This window comes from Podarcis liolepis, assembly GCF_965112155.1.
Source record: "Podarcis liolepis genome assembly, chromosome: 5".
Taxonomy (NCBI): domain Eukaryota; kingdom Metazoa; phylum Chordata; class Lepidosauria; order Squamata; family Lacertidae; genus Podarcis; species Podarcis liolepis.
This window is the reverse complement of record NC_139556.1, coordinates 50,778,352-50,790,822: the sequence shown is the minus strand read 5'-3', so window position 1 is coordinate 50,790,822 and position 12,471 is coordinate 50,778,352. Positions and strand designations below refer to the sequence as shown.

The 12,471-nt window shown below is 43.4% G+C and overlaps 1 long non-coding RNA gene across 1 annotated transcript; it reads left to right on the top strand.

The window, feature by feature from the left end:
- Positions 1–6,643: 6,643 nt before the first annotated feature.
- Positions 6,644–11,526, top strand: LOC310707705. The gene is made up of 2 exons (XR_014526675.1): positions 6,644–6,746; positions 8,862–11,526. It is a non-coding gene; the product is annotated as an uncharacterized lncRNA (long non-coding RNA).
- The last annotated feature ends 945 nt before the right edge of the window (positions 11,527–12,471 follow it).

Here is a 12,471-nt window from a genome sequence, read left to right as displayed (position 1 = left end):
GTAGGGTTTACATCCAAAAAAACAGCAGCAGAAGAATGAAGGTACTGCACAGTCAAGGAGAAGCTCACAGACCTGGCTGATGTTCAAGAGAGCAAGATGCAAACACACTGCTTCTTGCATTCTTTTTATTGATTTTTACAGAACTGGCTCTCTGCATACCTGGTAACTGACTAAAAAGGAAACCCAGAGCTCTCATTGGTTGGCAGGTCATATCCGACATTTGGACACTGAGGATAATGGAATTACGCATTTTATTTATATAAAACCATTCATTCCTTAATGGCATTTCATTTCAAAGCAAATATCTCCAAGCAGCTTACAGCAATAAAGTAACACTACCACTACAACATTGCAATAAAACAACACAACAAAACAACTCATCATCAACATAATCCAGGGATAACAGCATGTGGGAAATCCCTGGCCAATGAGATGTATTTGTTATGAACAGCAAAAACAAGAGTGGAGGACGTTCTATGATGTAGGCACCACCACAGAGAAGGCCCGTTGCTTCCTCAGGTCATGACACAAATTTTGCCACACGTGAGTTCCTATATATAGATGATGAGGTGACAATCCTATGTGATTAAAACCTGGGACTGAGCTAGATTGGTAAAGAAAAGGCGTTTTATATGTGTTATATCAGCATTATAACACTGTGACACCAGATGGCGTTGTGGTGTTCCGTTTTTGCCGACGCAATTTCTCATACAAAGTTTGCAACGCGTATTCCTGAAGCGCTTCTTCGATGTGTCTAGATCCATCCCTGCTCTAACTTTACCTCTGTATTGTCCCTGAAATACAGGGAAGTGTCTAGCATAGCCCGAGTGTGTTGAAGATTAAGAGGACCATGGGTTTGGGTGCAGACCACTGAAATTCTGAGGCCACTCAGTGGAAACTGGCCCAATCAAGATCCTTTCCCACGTGGAAGAGCTCCGCTTGCATACATCAGTATGCATGGAGAGCCCTTCCCCATGCTGTCTGAATGGGGAAACACTGGGAAGTGTTTGTGGCTGCACACAGAGTTCCGTTTCCTCTGTGCTCAGTGAGCTCCTATTGCTGGTTTGGGAAGCAGTGTACACATGATGTTAGCCACAATTCGTATCTGTCCTTTTAATTTCTTATGAAATATTGTGTTTCGATGCACCCCACCCCCAAAAAACAACAACACCCAGCTTTGATCTGAACTGAGAAACAGAATGGCTTTCTGTTTCTTAAAGCATTGCTGTGCTTTAAGCCAGTAATGTGTGCACACTCTGTTATACACCCCAGCATAGGAAGGTTGTGTGAATGTGTTGCACATCACCATCAGGAGGATAGACCTAAGCCCACAGAGGCCCCAAACCCCTTCACCTGTTTATTTCAACATGTGGGGAGATTGATGAACAGCCCACAGCCGGGTGAGGTGCATAAGTGGCTAGAATTCAAACCTTACATTCATCAAAATGTCTAAACATGTTAGCATTGTTCGCTAAGTGGAAAGCTTCCATTGAATTCTGATCTGAAAATAACTCAAGATTTCATCGATTAAATGTTATGACTTTGGAAGTGCTGAAGAGTGACATGAGGCTCCTCGTGGGCGCAACTAAGGAACTTGAAATACCCGACTCTTTATTTCCACAGTCTTTTTGCCATTCCTTAACGACAAAGGCTTCACAATGTCGCTGTGAAGTTGTGAGGCATTTCGTGTCCTCTTTTCACAATGGGGCCTAGAAAATCTGCGGCGGTGCTTATGTCTGAAGTGCTGTTGAATTCAAGAATATCCTGGCAAGATCTATTCATTGTGAATTGGAGCTGCAAAATATGGCCCCTGGTGGGGTGGAAATAACCATGTTTTTCTCCTTATATGACAAAAGAAACCTTGGCAGCAGAAGAGCGGTTGTTGTTTCCCCCCATCTTTCCATGTCATGCTTTAAAGCATATCATGGTAAGTGAAACAGGTCTCTCTCTCTCTCTCTCTCTCTCTCTCTCTCTCTCGCTCTCTCTTTTCCCCGCCTGTGCAAACAGCTGATACAATTAAACACGGGCAAGCTTAAGTCATGCTCAAAATCCATTCTTTTAAAAGACAAAAAAATAATAATCATCTTAAAGAAAAGGGAAAGGAGAGGAGTGCCACTTGTTTACTTATCTTGCATGCTGGCCTTTGACTGGCTTGCCAGCCATGACCCACTGAAAAAGGGATTCCTGGCATTTTGCATCTTCTTTAGTTCATTTTTTCTTCTTCCTTTGCATCCCACCACACTGTTTTCCTATTTTGTTTCAGCAGTCTGAGGGCTCGGATATTTCAATCTTCACCCTTCAGTCTTAATACATTTTCCAGGCAAAATTTCAAAGCGAATTCCAACGTGATTATGTAAACGCATGCATGTTGTAGATTTACCTCATACAATGCCCGCCTTTGTTATTGTTGTTTTAATTTGCAACAGCTTCTGTATGCTTGGTTTGCTCCTACCAAACAGTAACTTATTACACCCTGCTGTGGTAAGAAGGTACTTTATTTAATCCCGTGGCAGTTGGGAATTCATTGGCAGCGGTGTCTAGCTTTTATTCATAAAAGGAGATTCACAAAAGGAGGATTGGGGGTGGGGAGGGTATAAGATTTTTTATTGTTGTTATTATTTTTAATCATCTAAATCTTCCTGTTGATTAATGCATGCAATTAGCGGCGAGGAGAGTAAGCAGGTTGATATGTTCCAGTCCATCATGGCTGTAAAATTGAACTGTAAGTGGTACCTAGTGCACTCAAGTGAAACAGGCCCCATGCAGCGAGTTAATAGAAATGCAGAGAGCCTTTCTTTTTAACAAAGTACTTCAGCAATTATCTCTGCATACCCATGGTAAAAATGAGATAAAGTTGGCCTGAGCGTTACAAAGGCTGTTTTAGTGGCAAAATAAATTTACTGCCACTGCCAGTCACTTGGAACCTGTCGCTCATTGTTCCGTTCTCTGCACCTATTAGCTAAAAGATGACAAGTGGTGCATGTCAGAACAAACAGCCAGCATGCTTCAAAGATGGCATAGCATTTATTAAGGACTCCATGCTAGGAAGACTGCAAAAGGCTCACAATGAGGTCCGTTTTGAATCAGAGGCTCTTCCTATCGCGCAGCTAATGAAACAGTAGTGACGTAGGCATCTGATGTGGTTCTTGCAATATGGAACGCAGGGATTATTGTATTGCAATGTGTTTTCCCCTCCAGAAGAGACTCCAGGAAAATATGTTGCCCAGGCTGTAGGAAATCGCAGGGTTGTTATCTATGAGTTTTGTTTTGATTTTTTTTAAAAAAAAATATTTTCTTATTTAGAGCTACGCATGCCGGCTGGTGGGGAAAATGTTGGTCACAGACAGGCACTGAGTCCACGACTGAACAAAAGGATTCAATGAACCCAGCTGTGTGTTCAGCAGACAAGATTATTTTATTGGAATACACTAGTACAGAACCATTTCAGGAGTCTGGACTCCTCTTTTCCTCATGATCAACCACTATCTTTGAGGCCTGAGTGCTGGATGGAGCCAGGCAGGCCCGGCTCAAGACATTTTGCTGCCCGAGGGCAGGAAATCACACACACATCGCAAAGTCAAGGCACATAGGCTTGTATCCAGCAAGTCACTTCATTAGCCCAAAGACTCAACTTGTACCATGAAATTTTCCCCCTCCATCTCCTTTCCCACTCTGTACCCCCCATTAGCTCTAGGGGATTGGGGGGGGGGACCTAGAACATATTTGGTGGATGGGAGGGGAAGTTCTATTCCACGAGCGGAATTCCTTGTGCTAACATAACAGTTTTGCTGGATACATCCCACAGTACTCAAGGCAGAAAATCCCATGACTATCTCTCCCCCTTCCTGGCAGTAAAAATAAAATAACACAATAATAAAATGTTAATGTCCTTTGGGGCATCTGAATGGCCGCTGTGAGAACAGGCTGCTGGACTCCATAGCTGGGCCACTGGCCTGATGCAGAAGGTCCTTCCTCTGCCCTGCCCAGCCCAGCCACCTCTCTGCCTTTGTCACTTTTCCAATCTGGTCCCAAGATCAGATTAATGAGGTTGTGAAGCAGTTATTCACCAAATACATGTTCAAGGTTGGTCTCAAGGTGGGCTAACTATTAGCGAAGCCATCTTAATCTGTCATAATTAAATACCCATATAAATAATCATGATCATGATCATGGCCAACATTGGGTAAAAGCTGTCATTTGATTGCCACCCACTGCTTCTCACGCATGGAGATATTCCTATATTTTCACAGCATATACCTGAGTTTTCATTTAGATTTATTGCCCTTCATTTGGCCCGGCCGTCATCATTACCAGTGGTAGTGATGGCACACTACAATTTTTCTATGTAATTGTAATGGAGGGTGGTGTGGTGGGGGGAGATTTCTTCCTTATGCAAACACCCTGAAGCAATGTGAGTGCCTTTCAGTCACTAGAAGAGAAATAATACATTTAGTGACGAATGACTCAGAACTCACCACGGAGAGAACTTTTACCTTTAAATCTGCTGGTAGAGATAAAAGATTTGTTTGTGTTTGATCTTCTCTTATTTAATTACTGGCAAGATGAAGCATGGTTGAAAAGTGACATCTAAGTTTAGGCTGCAGAATACAGTAGTGGGGAAACTTGGTGGCCCAATGGAGATTTCATCAGCCTTTCATCTCTTCTGATCAAAGCTATCTGCCCTAACCCAGATGATGTAGAATCCAGCTGATCAGACTCCCTGATGAAGGATTTTCTTTTCCTTTATTGTTACCAGGCTTTCTGGGGGAACGTCGCAGCAGGATCTCAAAGCTCTCATTGTTCACTACCTTTTACTAAGCTGGGCTTAAACTATATCAGAGCATGTTCCACATCTAACTCAAAAATGCCCAGAGGCAACAGTGGAAAGAAAGCTGGTCTGGTGACAAACGACAGTTGGAAGCGGCCGGAAAGAGGGATTGATGCTCTCAGGGCCTGCAGAACCACATTCCACCTTAACATCTGGCAAACAGGTTGTACAGGGGGTATTATTTCAATAACCAACAAACCTTGCTTGACCAGAGGCCATAGCAGGAGAAAATAAAATGTGAGTATACCATGGGAAGCAATGCCTCTTGTGAGATTCTTTCAATTTGTTGTTGTTATTTAGTCGTTTACTCGTGTCCAACTCTTCGTGACCCCATGGACCAGAGCACGCCAGGCACTCCTGTCTTCCACTGCCTCCCACAGTTTGGTCAAACTCATGTTCGTAGCTTCAAGAACACTGTCCAACCATCTCGTCCTCTGTCGTCCCCTTCTCCTTGTGCCCTCCATCTTTCCCAACATCCGGGTCTTTTCCAGGGAGTCTTCTCTTCTCATGAGGTGGCCAAAGTATTGGAGCCTCAGCTTCAGGGTCTGTCCTTCCAGTGAGCACTCAGCGCTGATTTCCTTCAGAATGGATAGCTTTGATCTTCTTGCAGTCCATGGGACTCTCAAGAGTCTCCTCCAGCACCATAATTCAAAAGCATCAATTCTTTCAATAATCTCGTTAAAACAAGGGTCTGTCTCCTGCCCTTATTTACCCTTCAACCAACCAGCATTTGCTTCTGGTATTCCAAGTCTATATGAAATCCTGGAGCAGATTAGTATACTGAGGACCAAATTACATGCACATCACATAGAAAAAAATCACTTTACCCTGGGTTTTTTGGGGGAGAGGAGACTGGTGCTTTTCAAAAAATGCAGCCATGGGAGACAGTTCTGTGTAATGTGCAGTTCATGGTGCTATGGCCGCCATGCCCCTTTGGTCACATCCCCATCCTGGGTGCCCCATTACTGACTGCGCAGTCAGGCTGTTCAGCATTCCTAATGTCCAGCTTCTAGCTGTCAGCATATGGAAAGTCCTCAGGGGAGATGGAAGGATTTTGTTTTTTCCAAGGGGTGCTCTGCACCTGGCTGGAAGCTCCAGAACCCAGCTGGCAGCCCAGGCAGCTGCTGCGATTACAAAAAGTCAGTATCCCTTGTAATCACATCAGCACAGGGGACACGCTCATAACATAAGCCCAGATTTGTTAGCACTTCCAAGGCATCGAAGGCTGGGGGGAAGCCAGCTGACATTGCACCATTGGACCTCATGAGCAACGCTGCTTTCGCAGTGGAGACGCCAATGTGGGTCATATCAAGAGAGGCCATAAGGATCTCTCCATAGGTGGAAAATGAAACAGAATCTTGATCAAAAAGCCAATGAGACCTGTGCCCTACTGAAAAAAATAGTCCCCTTCCTGCCCCTTTTATATCAACCCACCTGATGCTAATCAAAGCATGCCACTAGCTAAGAGCAGGTCCCCAGAGCACCAGTACTCTTGTGATGGTTCAGTCAAATCAAACCATGCTGCCTACTACAAGGAAATATACGCAACAATCCATCCAGAATCAAAATGATATTAAAATGGAAGATATTTGTGTGTGTGTGTGACTCTATTATTGAAATAAATGTGACCTTGAAATGTTTAATCTTGGTTGGATTGTGCCTCAGGAAACATTAGCCAATCTGGCCTAAGGGGCATTGGCCAGCTCATTGGTCCAGGGAGCGGACCTGAGTGAAGTCTGTATCTCTCAGGTCTGCTCCCCCAAGCGGATAGGCTGAATTTGAATTGAGGAGCTTGCGGTGCCCATAATGTTCCACGGCGGTTGGGAAGGTGTGCCAACGGTCCAGGACCAAGACGGTGAGGTTCAGCAGGCTTGGAGGTGTTGTGGCAGGCCGCAACTGCCGCTCACCATGGAAAGAGGTAAGCGGCCATTGCACTAGGGAGTTCTCCTGAGTGAATCCTACTGAGTGGCAAATCCTATTGAGATTAGTTCCCTTACATAACTCCCATTCATTTCAACAGGAGGCCTGCATGGTGGATTCCCTCACAGTGATCAGCCATGTCTTGAACATGAGCAAATTAGCGATAATAATTTGGGAGTTTCAGGGCCAGATTCAACTGACTACTTGTGCTAGTGGGGGCCAGCACAATGAGTCCTGCTAGTGCAATGTGGCTTTTCCTTTTCTCTTCTCCCCATGTGCCCCAAATCAGCTCTGTGGGGTTGGGAGAACATGCAAAAGGTCCCAGGTCCCAGGTAGAGAAAACCCATCTGAAACCCTGAAGAGCCATTGCTAGTCAGTGTAGTCTATATGGAGCTAGATGGTCTGACTCAGTATAAGGGAGCTTCCTATGTTCCTTGTACAGGAGCATAATTTCCTGCTGGGTTTATGGGACTTGTACCTTTCTATAGCATGTAGCAGCTCAGTGGATTGAATTAGGATGCACATCCCATGCCTCCCAGCAAATCCCATGCCTCTCAGCAAAATAATGATGTTCCTCAGTATTTATAGGACTATTTAATGAATTTTCTTTCACGGGAAAGAAGCTCAGAAAGATTTTGCTCTTTTCAAGTATTCTGCAGTATGCTCAGAAAACCCAAACACATTCTGAGATGGGCTTGAAATAATTTGCCCACCATTAGAGCAAATTTGTTGTTGTTGTTTAGTCGTTTAGTTGTGTCTGACTCTTCGTGACCCCATGGACCAGAGCACACCAGGCACTTCTGTCTTCCACTGCCTCCCGCAGTTTGGTCAAACTCATGCTGGTAGCTTCGAGAACACTATCCAACCATCTCGTTCTCTGTCGTCCCCTTTATCTTTCCCAACATCAGGGTCTTTTCCAGGGAGCAAATACAATACACTTTACTGCCAAAGAAAGTGTATTGGAACAGCCATGCTACCACACTGACTATCTCTCAAGATGGCACCTGCCCTAGAGAGAGGGAAATGGACCACAGGACATATGTATGAGGAGGAAAGCCCTTCCTGATCTGGTGGTCCACAAGCAAGACTCTGGAGTTCAAATCAGAAAAGAGATTTCATAAATGATTCCAGGTTCTCTGTCTTGAAAGCCACCGTTCTTCCACTTTGACACCTGCCAACCTATTAGAAGAGTATTCTTTCACCTTGGATAATGCCAACAAATCCAACTTGGATTTTATCATCAGCGTCAAAAATTTAGTAGCTCTTTTCTGAATGATCAGACTCTGAATATCAATGGCATATCAATGACTATCTAGTTAACTGTTTCCACCAAAAGAGATAACCTCAAAGGAGGTGAGTTACAGTTTTCAAATTAAGCAAACAGTTCCCATTTCACAAATGAGGGTGGAAAGCTGTATTTGCTTCAGCTCCAGCACTAATCTTTTCTTTCATGTGCCTGTAATTGCCACTGAGCTGGTTAAATGCTGTTTCCATGAAGAGCATCAGTGAAGCCAGTGGTTCTCATCATTAGGCAATTTTTGCTAATTGTAGGTTTGTGGCTTCAGTTTGCTCCGTGTGCATAGCTAGCCTCTTCCTCCAAAGGAAAAAGTCTTGAAAATAAAGAGAAGGTACCTAAAGGGATGCACACATCTATCTATTTCCCAGGCAGCCACCATGCACAACACCTGCATTGCTTCAAATTGTTCTCTTGTACTTGTTGTTTTAATCTGGTTGCAATATGCTGTGCCACTCTAATCAGACTCTCACATTTTTCACAAAATGTCATGTGTGTTTATTATTAGATTAGGCTTAAGAAGGTTTAATTTTAGATCTTGTGATTTAAGTGGTGCAGTGAAGATTAAATGCTAGGCATAATTAAAGATGCTGATGTAGATGGAGTGAATTATAAACCTCATTAAGTGCAATGTCCTAGACAAGTTCAGGAGATAAGCTACAAAGGAACCAACTCCCTCCCTTGATCCTAAAGTTATTAGAAAGTAGATTCAACACACCGAGAGAAAGACGCACATAAATTGAAACGAAATTGATCATTTATAATTTTTATTAAATGGGAGCCAGTTTCTTGTGTAATTGATTCTCTTGCTATTCGCAGACTACAACATTTGCTATTTAAGTGAAATATTTTCTCCCAGACACAGAAGACTATGGTTGCAGAAATTCAGCACAATCCATTGCCCAGATCAGCAGCAGTATTACAATACAGGGAAGAAGACTTTGAAGAACTTTGGCCCCTCACTTCAGGAAACTTGGACTCAAGTATTCCGCCCAGGCTTTTTTATTGGTATCAGGGGGTGGGAGTGAAGATGGACCCCAAAGAATGTAACCATCTCCAGACCTTGGCTAATAGGTGTAATGAGGGTTTGGCTTACCACTTATGATGAGGATTGTTATTTGCCTGCTATAAAAATGCTTTGCTTCCACTTCAAAGGCAGGGTACCTTTTCAAAGTTGAAGACAATGTCCCAATGGAACCAACACTAGTTCATGACATAGCATTGTTCCCAAGGGCATGGGGGCATGGAAGATGGCTACCCCCATTTCCCAGCCTCCTCATCTTCTGAATCATGCCATATAGAAATCTACACAAGTTCACAACATTGCATGAGCAGGTCTGGGTGGGCATAGTTCTCTAATAATATGAGGGCAAAGGAATAAATGCATAGTTTTGATTCTTGACATGAATTAGAATCAGCTTGATTGGAATAAGCTCCTCAAATGAGCTCTGATCCTAACATTATATTAAGCATGTGAGCACAGGAAACAATATTCCTTCCTCCCCTCCTCTCCGACAAATTTGTGAAAACAGGTTGGCTCTGAATTCATTTATATTGCATATGAGCTTTTGCTGCTATAAACCTCATGGAAATGTGCATTTATCTCCCTTTTGCAATCAGGTAATGTCAAAGTCAATAAGAAGCAGTAGCTTGATTGGAGGGAGGAATCTAAAAGAACCGCTACACTTGGAAATTGTACATGGCAATGACTTGATTCATATCCAAGTGGTGCAACTGTCAGATTCTTATATCCACTATCAAGATGTCAGATTAATGTTCATCTGGTGGCCTGAAACCATACTGGGGTTGGGAGTAGGCTGTAATCCTTTCTGATGAACCATCTCGTAACTGCTGGTTGCTGAGATTCTTGCAAAGAGGGCTGAATGAAGTAGGTGGGCCTTGATCTGGTTGAGTAAGGTGTACCTGGTGTGCTTAAGCAGTAGGGCATAACTAATCAAGATCACTTAACACAAATTAGTTATGCCTTATGCGCTCTCCCCAAAAAGTGCACTGTGAAGTTTGCCTGTCACTGCCTTGTAGGACAAAATCCACATCCCAGGATTGCATCCTGACTTTTTGTAGTACAAATGGAAACCACCTGTGCAGCCCACACCACGACAGAAGAAACATCTGTGCAATGTTATTGGGTACAGGAGCAAACGCTTCATTTACACAGGAAAGGGGTGTGGAATTAAAAACATGCAATCCAACCAAGCTTTTACTAACTTGATTATGCAGATTATGGCAGATGGATGCTAAGGGCCTTTCAAACAAACACAGAAGATGTTTTCTAATGATTGCCAGATAGATATCTCGATGTGGGTATCTAACTGGAAAAGCTCTTTGTGGCTACGCAAACAGATTGGGTTTTCTTATCTTTGCTGCCACATTAGATTACTTTTGGAGAAGCCTGAAATTGGGACATTTTCTGGAAGGAGACCCAGAGATCCCACTGCATGCATTGAGGTCACCAAGTCATCCTTCATATCCTTTCTTCAATTTAGGGGTGAATTTAAACCAAGTACTTGCTGATTATTATTTTTTCACATTTCCAGCAGAGTAGAAAAGTCCTGCTTATATTTTTGGTGACTGCTTTTCAAATGCATGAAAGCATTTGGCTATCCAGCTGTTGTAGTTTTGGGGTGGGAAAGTATTTCCCTTGTACTGAGCTGGCTTTGCTCGCAATGATGTCAGTCAGAAGACCAAGCCAAATCTGACTGGATCTGTAGCATCTTGGCATCATTCCAGCGATCCTCAATTGGAGATCACTTGTGTGACTAACCAGCAATTAGAAGGAGGGAAATGCTATCAAAGCAACAGCAGGTAATGGAAACAATGGGAGCAAAGGGTTAAAAAGTGAACATTCTCACAAGTAGGAATTTGAGGGTGAGAGGATATTTCTTTTTCCTGCCCATCCCCGCATAAAGGACATTTTCCAACCCAGAAATCAAGCTCTACTTTTAATGAAAGAAATAAAATAATGTTCAAAAGCAGGAGTGGTTAACCTGTGGGCCCCCAGAGGTTGTTGGACTCCAACTCCCATCAGCTCCAGCCCACCATCTTGAGGTTCATGGGTTAGCCACACCTGTTCAGGAGTGTCAAAAACTGATGTGGAGAATGTGCTAGAACTATTGTTTGAATTTGAATGGGGGGAACCAGCTTTTAATTTGAATGTGCATTTCTGACTTTTTGGAATTCCCACTGGCAGCAATAAATAAATGTTTCATTTATTTTTGATATTTCACCCTTAAAATTGCTTTTTTTAATTATTATTGTGCAAAATGTAAATTTACTGCATTTGAGCAAAGCAGTTCTTCAGTGGTGTGGTTTGTGCTGAGATACGTCCCTCTGGAATTTAGCCTTTAGTCTCTGGGTTTTTCTGGCTTGCAGACTGCTTATCATCACCTTGGTAACCCTTAATGAAACAGAAATCTCTCCAGTTGTTACCACTCTGCTGTTTGTTGTAGCATAAATCATAGTGAATTAGTGTGGTGCATAGTAGATCATGGCTCTGTGTTTGGATTTCTCGGGTGCTCTCTCTGTCGTCATGTAACCCCTTTCACCAGACTCCTTGGGCAGCCATAAGGGCAAGATTTCAATGTTTAGGGTAGTTAAACCTCCTTCAACACACTGCAGATGCTAGTTTCTTCCCAAGGAATGAATGATAGGCAACCATTTTTCTTCGTAATTGGGCTTGTCCTTCTGACCTTTCTTTTTTTAAAAAAAGCAAAACAATATTTAGAAAACTGGGATTGCATACCTGTCAATGGTCTCTGAAAACATGAGACCTTCCATTTTTCCCTACAAGAACACAGGTGCCATTTTGGGCCTTGTGCTCTTGTGTGATTTCAGGCTGAGTTCTTGCCCTGAAAAAAGCATTTTATCTGGGTCTGTGATTTGGTGTGGTGCCCCATAATGCATGGTTTGGGGTCATGTTCCCCCAAAAGTGCGATCTCACACTGGTCACGTGATCCACGGGGGATTGTGGACCCAGAAGATGGCATCCTGGTTTGGGGCCACTTTGCATTGGAGGGTATGGGGCTGAAGACTCAGTGGTGGAGCACATGCTTTGCATGCAGAAGGTCCTAGGTTCAATCCCCAGCATCTCCAGGTATGGCAGGGAAAGAGTTTTGTCTGAAATCCTAGAAATCCCCTGCAAGAGAAGACAATGCCTAGCCAGATTGTCCAATGGTCTGATAAGGCAATCTCCAATGTTCCTATGAAAGAGCTCTTCCAGCTAAAAATATTGGTGCCCAATGAACTATGGGGAGCTCCCAGGAAGCCATCACCACCACTTAAACCCTGATTTCCCCAAACTTCACTTACCATTATGATGGGGGAGGGTTACTGTTAGCGGGAAGACTTGGAAGCAGCAGAGGCTTACAGGGAGGGGTAGCGACAGAGGTCTAAAGACTCACACAAAGTATCC